Raw genomic sequence first — 17,914 nt, 5'->3', positions numbered from 1 at the left:
TTGTAGCAAGGGCCTGCTCTATCATGATCTGACCACCCTCTGACTTCTGATTTAAGCAAAAAGTTTACAGACATTTTGGTAATTAATTTTATTTGCTGGGGGGAAATGCACAGGATAAGCAGTAACTGCACAGAAAAAGCATATATCAAAGGTTTATTTCAATCATAGTTCTCATTTACCCCTTTTTTTTCCTATTTTCTGAATGTAGATTAGCACTTGATCTCAAGTTTAGCCTCATCTACTTATGTATTTATTTATTTATTTATTTTGGCCATTGTGCAGAACTGTGGCTGGGTGATACTGTCCCAAAACATAAATACTGGAATAACTGTCATTTGACCCAGTGCCCAGGGTTCTATGAACTAAATTAATTACTTTTGCTTTTTAATTTTTCTAATGTAAGCAGGATGCTAAAACAAGAATTATTATTTTTAAGAGATTGTTTTGAACACAGAATGGTCATGCTCTCAAAAGTTGCTTTACTTTACAGCTTCTCCAAGGGGCAGTGTGGGAGTATTTTAAGCGAATTTAGAATGTCTTTGTTGTTTTCAGCTACTTTTGCTTATTTAAGTCATATCAGGTTAGGATTTCATATTTCCCATTGGCCACGACTTTGTTTTAAAGTCAATAATAGACCCAGCTACATGAAAAAGTCCTACTTCCAGTGCTCTGACTCTACTACCTCCCTGGGCAGCCCATTCCAATATCTAGTCACCTCTTTTTTTAAGAAATTCTTCCTAATATTAAAGGCCAGTAACACCAGCAAGTCTTTTGGAGAAAAATACTAAATGTAATAAATAAGCACAAGCTGATTTTTCCCCTGGTTTGTGAGGTTGTGGAACATCAATAGAGAAATCCTGTTACTTTTGCTGGAGTTATCTCCCACATCCTAGTTCAAGGTACCTAGGAATTAAAGGAAAGACAGATAAACTGAGATTTTTAATTTTTTTTTTAAATCAAAGAGAAACTTCTTACAGTAAAGCAGTAAAAATTTCGAAGAAGCTCAAATGTGGTCCAAAACTGAAGCAAGTCAGCACTGTTCCTAAGAGTAATGGAAGTGCTTAGTGTTACATTACTGTTACAGGAACATAGCCTCCTTTTTGAGGGCAAAAAGCACATCTTTTTCACCTTGAACTTTTCTCCTCAGCTTTTATAGTTGTACAAGGACTTTCAGGCCAAACAGTTCAGGCTTTTGTGTGCAGCACACTAATCATCTCTTGAATCAAAAACCTTAAGCCCAGGAACTCTTCCAGCCCCAACTTGATAAATAAAGTCCTTTGCTATTATCAGGCCCTTTATATAAGAGATGAATCATGCATATGAGAACATGCAAATCTGCTTGTCTTACTGCAGTATCTGAGATGGAAATGTCCAGATATCAGCCAGCTGGGTTTATTTGGTAATCACATCAGCAGAGGATTTCTGCATTAGGTGCACATCCAGCTTTGGAATAATCAGGAAGCAGCTCTGCTCAGTCACATCATGATAGGGACCTGCAGTTCAGGGCTGTGTGGGAAGTATCTTTGAAAAGCTGCTGCATTTATTACCTAGAAAAAAATCAATTATCTGTTCTGAGGTAACAACAGTCTCCTGGAAAGATGAGAGGGAAATAGCAGCAAAAGAGGATTAATGGAGCAGTTAGTGTGGTATTGATCAGGCCTCTGGCTTGTGGGGCTCGTTCTGGATTTGGCTAAAAGTCAACTTTACCCAAATAATGACTGAATAGATTTTTTGCTGTGATAAGAGGACCAAATCCTGCATGCAAAAATAGTAGACAAGCAAGTGGGGGGGCTGTAATGTTTTATGTAGCTGAAAGTCTAGCAGAATATTAGTTTTATGCAGAATAATAAGTCATGCAACTGCATAAAATTTTCAAGCTATTTTCCCCACCTCTTTCCACCATTAACAAAAATCACACTGGAGGTAAAAACCGGGTTTATTAGACAAATGCTAAGAGTGGAAACTACCAGAAAAAAAATAATTCTGAATAAAAGGTATATGACATTTTCCCAAACAGAGAGAACACCTGAATATCTGGTATTCTGCTTTAAAAAAGGATTCAGGTTGTTTGTGGTTTTGCAGAGCAAAAAGGAAATCCACTTTCTTGAACTAGATTCTACATTGGTTTACAAACTCTAGGAACTGAGATGATTTCCAACAGAGTGGTATTCATGAAGGTACAAATTAAGCTGTGGCAGTGGACTTTTCTTAAAAGAGAAGGCTTTTCTGTGTTTTGCACTGGGAATGTCACTGTGTTAATAATGTTAATAAACTCTGATATTATTTAATATAGACATTTAAGACCTGGAAACGGCATAAGAAATGAGCAGGAGGAACATTAATGCAAAACTAAGGAAATTAGTTAAAAGTAATTAAAACAAGGAAGAATTTTATAAGGCTGAACATGCCACCTGACATAACAGGTGAAAGTAAAAGTTAATAATTTAAAAATCTATTTATTATATATTTGATCCCCAGAATATGGGGCTTTTAATTTTTTTTTTCACTCTTCATTTTCTCATCATTAGAAGAAAAATCATTAAAAGTGATGTAACAGCAGCAATATAGGAAGTGGCAAAATTCAAAATCAGACACTTGATTTCTGTCCTATTCCAACAGTGACCGTGGAGTGAAAAACTGGAAAAAAATCTGCAGCAAGAGCTGAAAATACTGTAAAAGAGGGATATATTCATCAATCAGTAAGTTACAGCAGCATATTCCAGCTCTAGTGCAGAATAGACTGTTTGCATGAAAAATATGTAGATTTAAAATGCAATAAAAAAGACCAACAAAAGAAATCAATAATGATACATTTTATTTCAAGCAGTCATAACAGCAGTGCCACATCCATCAGTCATATTTTCCTAGGCCCTGCATATAATAATCCCCCTGATCCCTATATAATTGCCAGCTTCACCTTTTGAATTATCAACAGCTCTCACAGCTTATTGCTCCGTACTTTCTTAATAAGCGCCCACAATCAATAATCTTCCTACTGAGTAAGCAGCAAGCAGCCAGCCAAACACGGGGTGTAAATGTTTCAGAAGTGATCATTACAGGGATTTGAATGACAAGGTGACTGTGCTAATGCAATAGGCACCAAGTAAAGACATAATTTGGGGAATCTGCTTACTGGAACGTGTAGGTGTCTTGCCATGGTAAAATGCTCGTTCTGCAGAGGAGAATATTTGCCCTTGCAAATGAAACCTCAAATCTTCCTGGAGGGCATTTTTTTCCCTGAGATGACAGTCACCATTACCAGACTTTCATACTTCACCATCAAAACAAACCATCCAGCATGTCTGCAGCCAACTTCTTTTATTTGGAAATGCAACTGCTCACTGTTTCACACAAACTCTGCAATGATTGATAACAGGGATTTGCATACAAATTTGAGAATAGTGTCACTTTGATAAAAACGGTTTAAATAATAATGTGCATAACAACGGCCCTCACAATTATTTTTCTGCTACAACTCACTCGCTAAACATCAACACGGAAAACATCCACCTATGTTTGAGAATTATTTCTTACATTTGACAAACAGAACGAAGAAACACTGATCTAAACTCACATAAATTAAGTAGAACTTTGAACAGAGAAAGGTTTTCCAGAGTGCTCAGTAGTCCCATTGAACGCATTTCCAAAGGAACTCAACTCCAACTTATTAAAGTTGACTTTTAGTCAAAAAAACAAAGGATAAAAGTTTTAAAATGTCCTGATGAAAAAAATGGTAGTTTTCTTTAATTTTTCATATGGCTGCAGGCACTGGGCTTTAAAAACCCCATCTATATAGGCATATGGACAAGTTCCACAGGAAATACTCAGAACTTCTGAAAACAAATGTCTTAATGAATGTTTGTTTTGTTATCCAGTCTGAAGACTCCTTGGGATAGGGGGTGAATTGTGGTAACTTACAGTGGCAAAATGCTTTCCTTTGGAAGTAATAGCAAGAGCTCATTAAACTTAGTCATTCTTACTTATACTTACATATACTTACATTCTTACTTATACTTACATCCCCTGATCTTGGAGATAACAGTGCATAGGAAGATGAAACTCCTGGCAATTTATTAAAATTTGCAAGACATAGCAAGGAAAAAAATATATTTATGCCTATTTTTAGTATTATTTTTGAACTCACAAAAGGCTTGTGGTAAATCCAGAGTTTGATCAACAGCATGACAGAAACAGATATGGAAAGTACTATCGAAACAGAAAGAGAGTTTTACCTTTATCATATTAACTATGAGTTAGCATTTGTCTTTGTTGACAGGTGGTTTATTTAAACATTTTTTTCTTGATCATTTTTTTTTATGTGTTATTGATTTTTCAAACTGGCTTGTAAGATATTTGAAATAAAAAATAAGCCATATTCATTTCGCAATGAAAGCTACACTAAACTATAGGCAAGAAGAAAATGAAAAAAAAAATTAAAATCCACAGTGGCCAGTTCTTCAGTAAACCATCAATGCCAAGACTCCAAACAATTGCTTATTTCCTGACAATCATGTTTGCAGATAAATCAGGGTTCAGCGCCTGTTTATTTTATTTTGTTTCTTTTTATTTTCTCTGGGGTTTCATTCTGCAAAGGCCTGATATTATCTACTGATTTTTGTTTTTCTTTAAGCAGTGAAAAACTAGTGAGCTTTCCCTATGAAGGACGTGCTGAAACTGAATATCTAAAAGTCCTGCAAAGAACCCAGCCTTTTAAATTAGCCACAAAAATTCATTGCTGGCATTCTGACATGCACATTACCACAAAACTCAGTATAAATACCTTTAGGCAAGACTGCTGGTGAGCCATTAGATGCGATGATGGTGATGATGATGATGATGATGATGATGATGATGATAGGAAGCTGATCATTAAATAGCATACTCTTAAGGGACCACTTCTGCCACACTAATTACCCTGTGTTTCTGACTTAGAGCTTTATATATTGCCCAGCACAGCAGTACCATCTAAGTGCTACAGTCTGTCAGTAGACCCAGCAAGGTCTGAAGTGCATTGCCTGGCATATCTAATTTTTAAGGGAGAAAAATGCATCAGAGATATTTTGAACTTTGTTTCCCGCTGATTTGCATCCAATGGTAGGACAATGATGTACAGGAGAATTAGATGCTTATTAATTTCATATATACTTCAGTGAATTGCTTGGGGATTGAGATGTCACACACTATGTGACACACGAGAGTATGGCCTGCAAATGGATTCTGTTAGTATTATAAAAGCATAAGTTTGTGCCTTTAAGAGTGCTTCTTTTAAAGGAAGGAGGAAGCTGTGTGTTTGTAGCTAGAGAAGTAGTCTTCACTGTTTTTCAGACATATCTTCAGGTTTATCTCCTTTTTCTGATCTAAACTGCAGTAAAAAGCCTTACCTTTTGTGAAAAAATATCATGGACACTATCTGTTGACCTAAAGAACTATAGGCTTTCCAGTCCTCCCCCTTGCTTTTCACCATAAAGCAGCTATTGGCAGAGAAACTTCTAAATTACTCTTGCTTTTTCATTCCCTTCTCTTAAGTGCTGCTAACAAACCTCCTCATGTTCCCCACTCCCTCACTGATATTTTGCTTCAGAATAATAGGAATATCCTGCAGTTTCCCAGGACTTCAAAACCACCATTGTGCTCCTGGCTGGACTACCAAGAGTCCTGTCATGGCTCAGTCCTGGAGACTCTCAGGCTCTGATCCAAAGCTCACAATTATTGCATAGAGTCTTTTAACATCCTTGGAGAAAGTTTAGATATTTGTCATTCCATTCGTGAGTGGGAAACCTTCTACTGGCCCCAACAGAACCACCAGCCATGGACTGGCTGAAAATTAATCTCACTACATTTAAACCAAAAGCTCTGCTTTACTGTCGTTATAAGCGCAGTCTTGGACACCTGGACCCAAAATTGGATCTTCTAAGATTTCTGCTACAAACTGTATAAGTAATTCAGCTGCATAATCCACCAGAAGTGGATGGATCAGCACCAGAAGTGCCTCAGGTCATCAGCAAGATCCAGTGTGACTGTATGTACAGCTTTGTCACTGCTCAGATATGCTCCTGTGACCAGATAACAGCTGGCCTTTTTGAGGTAAGCATGCAGACAGGTAACACAGGCATTCCAGAGCTTGCAATAGAGAGTTTTAAAAAGTTTGAACAGAAAGGTTGGAAATTAATAATAAAAGCGCTATTTGGTTAGCAATCCATAGTCACCAATTCATCAATTAATAAAAACAAAATTAATTGCTAGCTTTGAAATTACCTCATCTATTTTCAAAAGAACCTGACAGCTTGATGTATTAAAATAAGAATGATCACTTATTGTAAACAAATTTCAGTTTACCTCCCCCCACAGCTCTTTAATTTCAAGAAGGATAGTGCACCTTATTTTTGTGTCTGCTGGACAACCTTCAGCTCTGCATTAGCTAATTAATTCAAAGAAGGAAGAATGTCTTTTCCACAGAATCATCAGTATAGCTAATATTATTTATATCTAACCATAAATAATACAGGGCAAAATATCTTTGAGTTCCTGGGGATGCTGCTCTTGCTTTAACCCTCTATCAGTCCTCAGGGGATTAAGAAAGCAATGATAATACGTGCTATCGCTGGTAACAAGAACACCTCTGTAGAGTGGAGGTGAAGCTAATAAAGCATGGTTTCAGAAACAAGAGCAGAGGAAGCACATGCATGCAAAATAAGGGAAGGAAATGCTGTGCAAACTTACATAAGGACAGGGGACAAAGTTGTATTGCTTTAATTTAAAATAAGGGTGCTGCGATGGTGTGTTGTCAAGAAATAGAATACGTATTGATGAAAGTTTGAAAAAAGAAAAGATGAGGAAGTGATAAAGATAAATAAAACCATTGAAAGGGCAACAGTTGTTGATATATGAAAGGACAGGCTTTATTCAGTCTGTGGTGACAACTTCATGAAGAACTTTTCATAATCTTGAAAAGATGACTTCAACAGGTCTTTTCAGAAAGGATGCCACAGGGCTTCACAGGACAGCACAGAAACCCAAGGCAGAAATGTTGAACAGCAGAAAGAGTGAGGAGAAATCAGCCCAGAGCCAAAAGCTCCCCTCTGTTTGCACAGGGGTGTTAGTTCTGAATTGTGAGAGTATTTTAAGTAGCAAGGTGATCTCTGAGGAAGTCAGGATGCTACACTGGAAAGCAAAGTGCACTGATTCATGAAAAAGCAGGATTGATGTTAAGTTAATGTTTCAACCATTAAAAGGCTCGAAGTGCCCACCTTTAATCTTCTAAATGTGCACACACAGAGGTTACTGAACTATATGTCTGGAGTACTGTCATCTGAAGCACACTATTTCCCAACAAATGGACATGACTGAGTTTTATTTAGATAAAATGGCAGTGTATACCAGGGCTGGCAAACAGTTTTCTTCTTTCAAAAGTTCTAGCTGTAAGTGCAGGTTTGTTTGTTGGGGTTTTTATTTTGTTTGTTGTTTTAATTATTTCTTTCATTCCCTTATTATATTGCTTTTATTAATTTTTTTCATTTCCCTTAAGCAGTTTTGAAAGCACAGCTGAAATTCTGAATCATGTGTACTGTTTGTGTATTTAATTTTAAGTGCTAAATTTAATTTCTACTCCATTATTCCAGGAAATTCCCTATATCTTCATCTCTCAGGGAGTTTAACATTTTCTGTGTATCTGATACCTGCTTATTTAAGTATTTGAATATTTATTTAAGGATTTGAATACTTAAATACATTATGACTAAATTGGAATATGCCATGGTAAGTCTTAGTCTACTAATTCATGTGTGGATTTCTACCACAGAGTAAATAAAATGTTCTTCTGTATGACAATTTTGCTTGAAAACAAACACACAAAAAATCTACCTGCAAAATCTTCTAATACTATAAAACATCAAAATAAGTGTTATCAAGCTGCAGTACTGTTGACAGGTTCTCTTCAGCACGGCACAACAGTAATTATGATCTCAGTCTTAAAAAAATACCAAAGAAGTAAAACAAACAAAAAAAAAACTCTAAACAAGTAAACAAGCAACCTACCAAAAAAACTCTAAATGTAAGCTGTTCCAGTCCTGTATGAGTCAGCTCATACATTCATGGATGACCGAAAACAGCATTTAAATCAGCTTTTTAATATAAAATAGAATTCCTTTTTACCCCATTCCTTTATTTATCTCACGTGTTATTCCAAACTCACCAGCACCAGCTTATGCCACTGAAGTCAGCCCAGACAGAAAAGAATAATGTCCATGTCAGGTCACAGTTAGAGCCTTTATTCCCACCCTACTTTTTCCAGTCCTGCTGAAAAGTAGTGCTGTGGTCACTCCATTCCACACTATTACAGTGCCAACTCCGATGTCTTACAATTGATTGAGAAGCAATTCTGGCAGCAGATTCTGTTACTTTTTCTCAAATCTCCAGCTCCTAAACTCCGGCAAGAGCAGGTGCCATGGGCTGTGGTATGGAGCTTTAGGACAGGAGCAACTCTGAGAAAGACATGGACTTACTGAACAGAATACACACAAATGTTTGGGTTATCTCTCCTATGAGGAAAGGCTGAAATAGGACTGTTCTTTGTGGAGAAAGGAACTTTTGCGGGGGATTATTATTAATGATTAATCCACTTAATCTTATTAAATCTCATTAAATCTTACTGACCTTATTAACTGATTAATCTGACTAAATCTAGATAATACCTGAAGGCAAGGTATAAGGATGGCATAGCCAGTATCTTTTCAGTGGTTCTCAGTGACAGAACCAGAAGTGATGGACAGAAACAAAAACACAGGAGGTTACTCCTGAACATCAAGAAACACTTTTTCACTCTGAATGTGGAAGCCAAGCAAACAGCCACTTACAGTATATCACAACCTCTTTTCTCTGCTCTTTCTCTGGAAAGAGCAGCACTCTAAAGTCCTGAGATATCTGAATCATAAATCAAGCCATAGGTTGCTCAGAACTTCCCCTGCTCGCCACCCCGTCCCCAAATCTCAGTTCCCCAGTAAATATGCATTGAACTCTGGCCTGTGATATTTGACAGATTGATGTGAATCCTGACAGTTATATTAAAGATGGGAGAAAGGAAGGCAGTTAGCAAGCACTGAAAACTGACACAAGTGTAGCTTAAACCGAAGAGAGAAAAAAACAGTGTACCCCGTTTTCTGATCATCTCTTCACCATTCGCAGGTTTTCCTGTTGGCCAAGAAAAGAGGAAGAGGGGAAGTACAAGGGCAGGCCATAGGAAATCAGTAAATGAGAGAAGAGATAAAACTGAAGCGCAGAAATCACTTTCAGCATCTCAGGTTCAGAGTCAGACACTTTCCACTCTGTCACAACACTTCCCAGATTTAACTTTTTCCATTAGTCCTTACATTGGCTTGCATAACAGAAGTGATAACAGTGCAAAAGCCTTGTGTTGTGGTCCTAACTTGAACTGCAGTCAGCTAGTGGCAGCCTGCTTACTGGTGATTGAAACAGCAAAGTTCTGACCCTTGTCCTTACTGTCCTTCAGATTTAAAATGTCCTGTGTCACTGGCATGCTCTAAGGATAAGTATATGAAAGGTCATTAAATACTCAGATTCTACCATAATAAAGATAAAAATAGATTTGCAGACATCATAGTCTGTCTTCTGTTGTACTTTTTTAAGTAGGGATAGAGTTAATTTTCTTCATAATAGATTTTAAGGGGCCATGTGTTGGATTTTTTTGCTTTGCTTGTGCCTACAGCTTTTGCTTTACCTATTAAACTGTACCTCAAACCATTTTTTACACTTTTACCATTCTCATCCTCTATCTCCCTGTGGAGGAGAGGCCGAACTAGTGTCTGTATGAGGCTAAACTGCCTGCTGGGGTTAAATCACAATCAAAAGCAATTATGTAATCTTTTTCAATTAGGTATTGATGTACTGCCAATAAATAAAAAACTGCTTTTGACCACGGACTGTAATTTTTTCTGATTTCATATGGCTTGCTTAATTAAATTAGCAACGTAATTTGCATTTGTTGGATACAGTCAGTTCCAAAGTCCTGCCAGAAGGAAAAATAGTAGCAAGTTGTACCTCTCACAGTAGGGACCGCAAAGATTCCTTATTTTTACTTCACCTTGACCCAGTGAGAACAGCATTCCCCAGCAAGCCTGCCATTACAGCAAGGTTTAGAGGTGAGAAAACATTAGCAGTTGCAAATTCTATCCAAAAGGCACTTAGCACTTTCTGCACAAATCTGGCTATGTTCTTCCTACACTTGCATCCTGCAATAAAATTCCCTGGAATCAATGGAAAAGCTTCTTCCTGTATCCTGAAATGTATCCTTCCAGTCAGCAGAAATCTATTCATAGAAGATATTTTACAGTTTGTGAACTTTCCTAAAAGTCCCTGCAACTGTGGAAACCTTTTTGCCCTAGAATTTTTAAATTGTCCACTGCATCATAACAAAACCAAACCCATGAATGCTTCCATGTCATTGCAGTATTTCAATATCCATTCATCATCTGGCATTTTCTCCTGGAAAAAAAGATTTCAAGGAACCCATACTATCCCCCAGATAGGCCAACATGGCCAAGGATGCCCTCCAACCCCACAAAACATAAGATTTGTTTATGCCTTGTAGCCTTTTTGCAGCTTCAAGGCACTAATAGGGAATAGCGTGTGTTAGCAGGGTTCAAGGGAGCCCAGCTGTGGGTACCTTCCCTGCTGCTGCAGAATTGTAATGGCTTTGATGGCAGGAAAGTACCAGTAATATCACTAGCAGCCAGCACAAAGCCAGCTCAGAACCAGCACACCCTGATTTTGCACTACATTTGCCTTACTGTTATTTGTAGACTCAATCTGAGTGTGGGGTGAAAAGCGAATTTCAAAGCCTCTGCCCAGCACGTTCCAGTCTCTGCTTCAGACTTGCCTATTTGTTGTGCAAATTGTTCTGTTTCCCAATATTTTAGGAGTTCTCTCAGCCAATGCATCTGAGCACTCTGTAACCTGTAATGTGTTTACCCTCACAGCACCCCTGAGGGCAGTAGAATGCAATTATCCCGTTTTACTGATGGAAAACTGCAGTATAAAACAGATTAAACCATTCACACAAGAATCAAGAGCTCTTTGCTCTACTTATTGTGAGCAGGTCATCTTGCTGCTATTTTCCATTTGGCCTGAATCCCAGTCAGCAGTTGAGCACCACATCCAGCCGGCAAAACTCTGCTCCAAGAAATCACCACGAAACCCCAAACCTTAACAAAACAATGAAGGTATAAGTAAAAGCTTTCTCCTGGGAATACTTGGAGCCCATGAAAACCACAGAAGACAGTACCAGCTGCAATTCAGTCTCTCAACCACAGTAAAGACTCTGTGGATGAGCTGTCCTAGGACATGAAGTTGCTGTCCTACCTTCTACAGTTCTGGTGCTGGTTATGGGATTGACCTGCTCCAAGCAGAAAACCCTCATTGCTGAGAGTGAACAGCAGCGACCTGGTCATCACACACAGACCTGGAGGAAGCAGGAAACACCACAAAGCTACTCCCTGCTCTGTCTGTCAGAGCTATGAACTTCATACATTGGGGATATAAATCTTATGTTGGAAGGATAAAGTCCATCACACATGAACAGCCAGGAGTCAGTGTGATAAGGGCTACACATTCCACTCTAGCATTTCCCTCTAAAGCACCTGTTATGGGTCTTTGAAAAAGTTTTCCTTTCTAGAAAGTTTGGTGCTGAGCCATTTTAAGAGTTTTGGAATTTGTTCTGCTTGCTATGAACATTTTGATTTGAGCTCTCTGTAAGACCACCAAAGAAGAACCTGGTGGATCAGGAACCAGGTGAAAAGGAAGAGCAGATTTTCTGCTGAGGAGTGACTAAACAGTAAATTGTCCAGAAGCAGAACACATATTTATTAATTTTATTTATCAGTACCATGGACAGAAGAATGAAACATTCATGTAAAGCAAAGACAATCCTATTCTTCATCGGGTTTTGGTATTTTTATTTTTTTTCTCTTATTTTCTCTTTTAACTTAGTGCTGCTCAGCACAAAGACATGAGCCTGTGAATGATTTCTGTTGCTGGTTTAAATCAGCAAAGAAAGGACAGTTTAGAGTGTTAGTAAAATCTTCATCTCAGCCTGCTTCAGTGCATAATTATAATAGTTGTGACACTGTTTATATCATAGAGATTAAATTTTGCTTTCACATCCCAGACATTTCACATTGTAAATCTTTTCACAGTGTAAATCTCTTCACAGCTTGCTTCGTGTCCTGATCTCAGTCACTCATGATCTGCCATTCTGGTTTAGACCATGGTATCACTGTGTGACAAACACTGGTAAAGAGATTTGTTGTTAGCACTCCCTCTACAGAAGAAAAGGGAAAAAAAAAAAAAAAAAAGAGGCAGTTTTTTACTCTTTCAAACCATGTGTCACGATCTCACACAGAGGACAGGAATTATTTTTATGAAAGAAAGCATCTGTAGTCGACCACCTTATTCTCATACCCCTTCCTCCCTCTGTTCACTTTCATCACTTCCTCTCTTTCTTAACAACAATTTCACATCTAGAAATAGTAAAGTGGGTTACAAAGCTTGTTAGACATGTGAGGTGTGTATGGTCTTCCTGAGGTAAGATTGCCTTAGAAGTCATAAAATATTTCCCATCCTTTCCAGAAAGGAAAATATATAATCAAGTTTAAAGACTGAGTTTGTGCTTAAGTACATTCCTCAATAAGGTGGATTCATGAAGCACCCAATTGCTTCCCTGGTTCAAGGTATTAAATGACAGTAACACCTACATATCCACTCTAAAAAATACTCAGAAAAGAGTTTTCCTGTGAAATTCACCTCATTCTTTTGGTTAGCATCAGATTCTGCACCTGACAAAGAGCTGATTCCTTTTCCTTTGGGAATTTCGTGGATCAATATTTGCTGCATGATTTTCTTGGCGTCAAGCTGGCAGCAAGTGTTCCAGTTAACTGTACCCAAGCACAATTAGATTTCAGACACACTCTAATGCTATTCTTTTTTTCAGGTCAGTGATCAAATGTGGTAAAATGAGTTGAAAGGCAGCACATCCAAGTCTTATTCTCGAATTCAAGATTGGCATCTATTTCCTTGCCCTGCTGTGAACTTAACTACAGCAATTTTTTTTGGTGGCCATTAATACAGTTACAATTGTTGCTTCAATAACCATAAAAATGACCTTTCCCTCATTCTCCCATTCAAATAAAAACCTGTTTTTCTGCAAGGGGTCTCTTTCACTTCTTCATGTGTGATGGTGGCAGCTCCTGATCTTTCTGTTCCACTCACCATGAGGAACAGTAATAATGCCTGTACTCCTCTGCCAGCATGACAAACACCTTGATTTGCTTCTTAAGAGGCATTTTTGTGATAATTTAGGACCTTGCCCAAGGGTTTTGTGTTTTGCATCATTGAGAGAAAGGGGAAATACATTTGTAAGTTCATACATGTATCCAAGTGGAGAGCTGTCCCCCTCTTTTTTAACCTCCAGTACAACAAAACCATTTAATATGAAACTAATTTCTGACCTTTGGTGCATCCCTACTTAAACACATGAACACCTACTGCTATTTTGTGCCAACAGTTGCTCATCTTTTCTTAACTGCTTATGCATTGCAAAATTAGAACTGCATTTACAATCATTAGACTTGAAGTTAATTTAAATCTCAGTTTCTGTAACAGTCCCGGGAGCTGCAGAAGGAACGGATTAATGAGCAAAGTCACAAGCAAATGTGCAAAAACAGAAAATCTGAAATAAAACCCAACACTGAAAATGAATTTACACACTATCAGAGGTTAAGCCATAAACTGAACAAGGAAGTAGCACTGCAAACCACAGTGTACTAAAGGTGACATTTTTCACTGCAACTCCTGCACTTCAGACTTACAGAACAGAATAAAAAATTGTTTTTAAAAGTTTTAGCAAAACTCATTCATTACCGGTATTTCATTCTAGAAAAGGGGCTGTGCACAAAGAGAATCAATTTAATATTCTGAAAGAAATATTCAAGACAGACACTTTGGAATGCAAAATACATTTTAATCCCAGTAAATATACCAACTGAAAAGTCACTTAAAAGGCCTTCCCGTACTTCTAAAAGTCCAGTGAGCCTAGTCACTTCTGAGCTTAGGTTGAATTCTAGAATTTGTGCTTGAATTATTTTGATTCTGCTTAGGAAGATGTAAATAAAGAGGGCAAAAAAAAGCCAAACTGATCAAACTAAAAATTTCCTTTTAATTTTAATTTAATTTTTATCTTATTTTATTTTTTAAAATTACATTCATTTTTATTTATTCAAATTTATTTAATTTTATTTAAATTTTTATCAAATTATATTTTTATTTTTATTTACTTTCATTTATTTTATTTTTTTAATTTTAAGTTAATTTATTTACCTTAAATTATTCTTATTCTTATTTTTTATTTTAATTTCATTTTTTATAAAATCTCATAAAAGAAAAATAATTTCAAATTCATGAAAATAAACAAGAAAAGAAAAGAAAAGAAAAGAAAAGAAAAGAAAAGAAAAGAAAAGAAAAGAAAAGAAAAGAAAAGAAAAAAGAGAACTAGAAATTAAAATTAAATGAAAAAAGTAACAATAAAATCAAACTAATGTAATTTAATAGAAAAAATTAAAATTAAATAAAATAACGAATAAAATAAAGAAATGGCTCTGAGATGCAATTGCTATCATCCTATTCAATCTCTTCCTTAGCTGTAAAATACATCTTTCATTTAAGTTTTTCAAGTCTGTTCTTCCCTCAATGAACACCAACTGTTGTTTTCCCTCATCCATTTTCAGTCAGCCTTCTCTTTCAACATCCCTCTCCTCAAACTTCACATTTGTGTAAGAGCCATTTTCTCAATTTCACACCAATATTAGCAAGTCTTTTCAAGACATGGAAATCAAAAATATTTCATTTCTTCTTTTCTCTTCACACTGTAGTAAGTGAGACTGAAAGCCTTGGTTACTCAATCACTAATTCCCAAAGTCCAAATCCCCCTGATTTGACCAAAGTCAAACCTCTTTGCCACAGACTTATTAGCAATATTACCATGATAATTGAAAGGATGATGATTTATCTAGGAGGTCAGAACATGGCATTCCAGGACACTGGAGTGTAGTTTACATCTTGGCAGATAATAAAAATGTAGATGAAATGCATGTATCAAGTTTACAAATCACCTCAGCCTGAGGAGGTTTTAAAGGCTGCTCAGCAAAAAAACCACTCCATTAGCTCTAATAAGTCCAGAGTGAGAAGATGCCTAAATGGCCTCCTGAAGGAGTTCAGAAGGACCTGAAATGTATTTAAAAATAAGTAGATCAGTACCATTACTTTCAGTGCAGGCTACAAAACTCATGTCCAAAGAGAAAAATCAATTCCCATTAAATGGGTTATCTGAAGACATTTTTGGAAGAGCACAATAGTCATAACCTCAGCTGAAATAAAAAGCAACTTGGTTTGAACTGTGCCTCCTTTATAGTCAAGTAATATTGAAGTACACTCAACTTAAAAAGAGACTTAAAAAACTTGAAGGCTTCACTGCACAGAGGGAGGGAGTACAGGAATGAAAGGAGCTCCAGCAGAAACGCGACTTTGTTCCAGCAGCTTGGAACTGCCAAAACAGCGCTTGGCTGTGGAATTCTGAAGTTCTCACAGACATGGATCCATGCTAACTGGGAACTGCATGCATAAAACCAAGGAGAAGAAGAGCTGTGGCAAACACACTGTGAAGTTAAGGACTGTTTTTTAGAAGAAAGGGTGTGTGAGGTAGAGGGAATGGTGTGTGTAGGGCCCAGAGGAGGCAGTTCAGTCTCACCCTCTGCATGCAATGCTAACATCCTTTGGCACTCTGTCAGGTGTCACCCCTTAAGTCAGATAAAAATTATTAGCTTTGTGCTTTTTCTTGGGTTTGGGCTTGTTTGGGTTTTTTTCCAAAAGAATGCATCATGTATGCCTGGAAGTGGCCTTAGTTTTGACACAACCTTTTTATCCCAGTGCAACAAAATGAAAAATACATGTCCAGGGCTTTCCAATGTTTCAGTGATGATAAAGACTGAAAAATTCATCACATCTCTCGTTCACTATGATTGTCAGCTTCTGTAACTGAATAAATTAATTATTTCATTCAATTCATAATTTAGTCTAGCCCTTTATGTCTTCTTTTTGATCCCTCTTGAGCAGGATTTTGTTTTGCTGTAGTACACTTCAGTTGGTTTGAAGATGATGCTGAAGCCACAAGCAACATTAAAAGCTCCAACTATAGTAGCCTTGCTCTTTTCATGTTTGTTGCAACATGTTTTATATTAAAGTGTCATTTGGGCATTACTGTCTCAAATCAAATGAAAACTCTTCAGAATCACTGTGTGTTCTGCAAGGTAATATTGTATTCCACATGTAAATCCCTTTCTTTTTCTTTTCCCCAGGTTTTTTCTATAAATCTCAAAGAAAACATTTGGCTTGCCTCAAAGGAGTTAAAACATATAAAGATTCCCCTTAAATTATTTATCTACCACACTCCCATCTTAAAAACTTCCTCTATCTGAAGGGTTCTGTGAGGTCTTAAGGGATGATATATAAATTACCCAACAGCAAGAATTTTAAAAACTCTGATTTAAAAGGTGGGGAAAGCATGGTTTCTGTTCTGTCTAGTTTCAATGTGATGAAATAGAAGCATAACACATAAATCAGTTGGAAATCCTTCCAAGTGATTCTAGACCTATATGTGGGGGTTCTGGATTGGAATTCTAGAGCTGATTCTCATCAGTAGAAGTGTTCTCATCTGCAACCTTTACATGTCCACTGACTCTAATTGTCATAACAAGACTATGTAAGGAGCAAATATGTACAGATAATAGTGGAGCCTTGGGAAGTTGTCACCATGGATTAAATTGCAGATTTATCAGTTAAAACAAATTCCAAGTGATGCTTGCAGGTTTTTGACCTGGTCAATCAGGCTTTTTACTCCTATGCCTGTACAGCAACAAACACAGAGTGGCACCAACCCACATTAGAGGTTTCCCACCATCTGTGACATTGTTCATGATTAACAGCACAAATTCCAGGAGTTGTTCAGACAAATCTCTCTTTCACATGAGCATGCATTGTATATGCACTCATGTAGTGCAGAAGAAAAAGATGTTATGAGGTTTGAGAGGAGGAGAGGGATTATTCTCTGCATTTGAGTGACATTTTCACAGTGACATGGGTCAAAACACAAAACAGAAGAAGAAATTAAGATTTTTTAGAATGACAATGTGTTTTATGTACTTCAAAACAGTAATTATCTTTACGTTTATTATTGCCAGCTCAGAGCAGTTTCAAATGCAAAGGAAACTGGTTTGGACTAAGGGACTATCAAAACATTATTTCATGCTTGCTGTCATATGCTGCTCCTTCTCCCAAAAGTCCCTGCCCCTGTGCTGACTCACAGTAAGCTATTCCTTCCCTCCTTCCATCTTGCCCTTTTGGTATGAGAAGGAATAGCTGTGGATGGCAGGCGCCTAAAAACTTCAGTCCAAGACCATATCACTAAAGCGTGATAAGCAAAGCACACCTTAACAACAATAAAGCAAAATCAACACAAAACCTTGCACTTAAATCCTAAGCTTAGATACCCTGGAGACAACCTAAACCTTTAACACTACTGTAGAATCACAGCCCCACACGTTTACCTGTGCAGCACTACATAATTGCATACATGAGATTGCCTTACAGAATCTACTCATCTCCTTTGATTGTGACAGTGCATTATTTGTAGGGATAAGAAATGTTACAGAGATTTTCCTGAATTATTAAGTAGAACTGGAACTAAATGTAATCATACATTTATAGGAATGAATTTCTTATTTGGTTCACACTGGTAGTTTTCATCTGAATATTCTCATTTATTTTTAAGCCTGCACTGCATATTATGCACTAC

At 37.1% G+C, this 17,914-nt stretch overlaps 1 long non-coding RNA gene across 1 annotated transcript in view; it reads left to right on the top strand.

Annotated features, from left to right (window-relative positions):
• LOC148224035 (uncharacterized) overlaps positions 1 to 14,070 on the top strand; it is a 33,357-nt gene extending 19,287 nt beyond the window's left edge. The window contains exons 4-6 of the long non-coding RNA XR_015803573.1: positions 2,620 to 2,699; positions 5,875 to 6,084; positions 13,001 to 14,070. This is a non-coding gene — a long non-coding RNA (uncharacterized LOC148224035). The remainder of the gene's footprint in view (positions 1 to 2,619; positions 2,700 to 5,874; positions 6,085 to 13,000) is intronic.
• The last annotated feature ends 3,844 nt before the right edge of the window (positions 14,071 to 17,914 follow it).

Source organism: Sturnus vulgaris, chromosome 4 (genome assembly GCF_052056855.1).
Source record: "Sturnus vulgaris isolate bStuVul1 chromosome 4, bStuVul1.hap1, whole genome shotgun sequence".
NCBI lineage: Eukaryota > Metazoa > Chordata > Aves > Passeriformes > Sturnidae > Sturnus > Sturnus vulgaris.
This window is presented reverse-complemented; position numbering and strand designations above follow the sequence as displayed.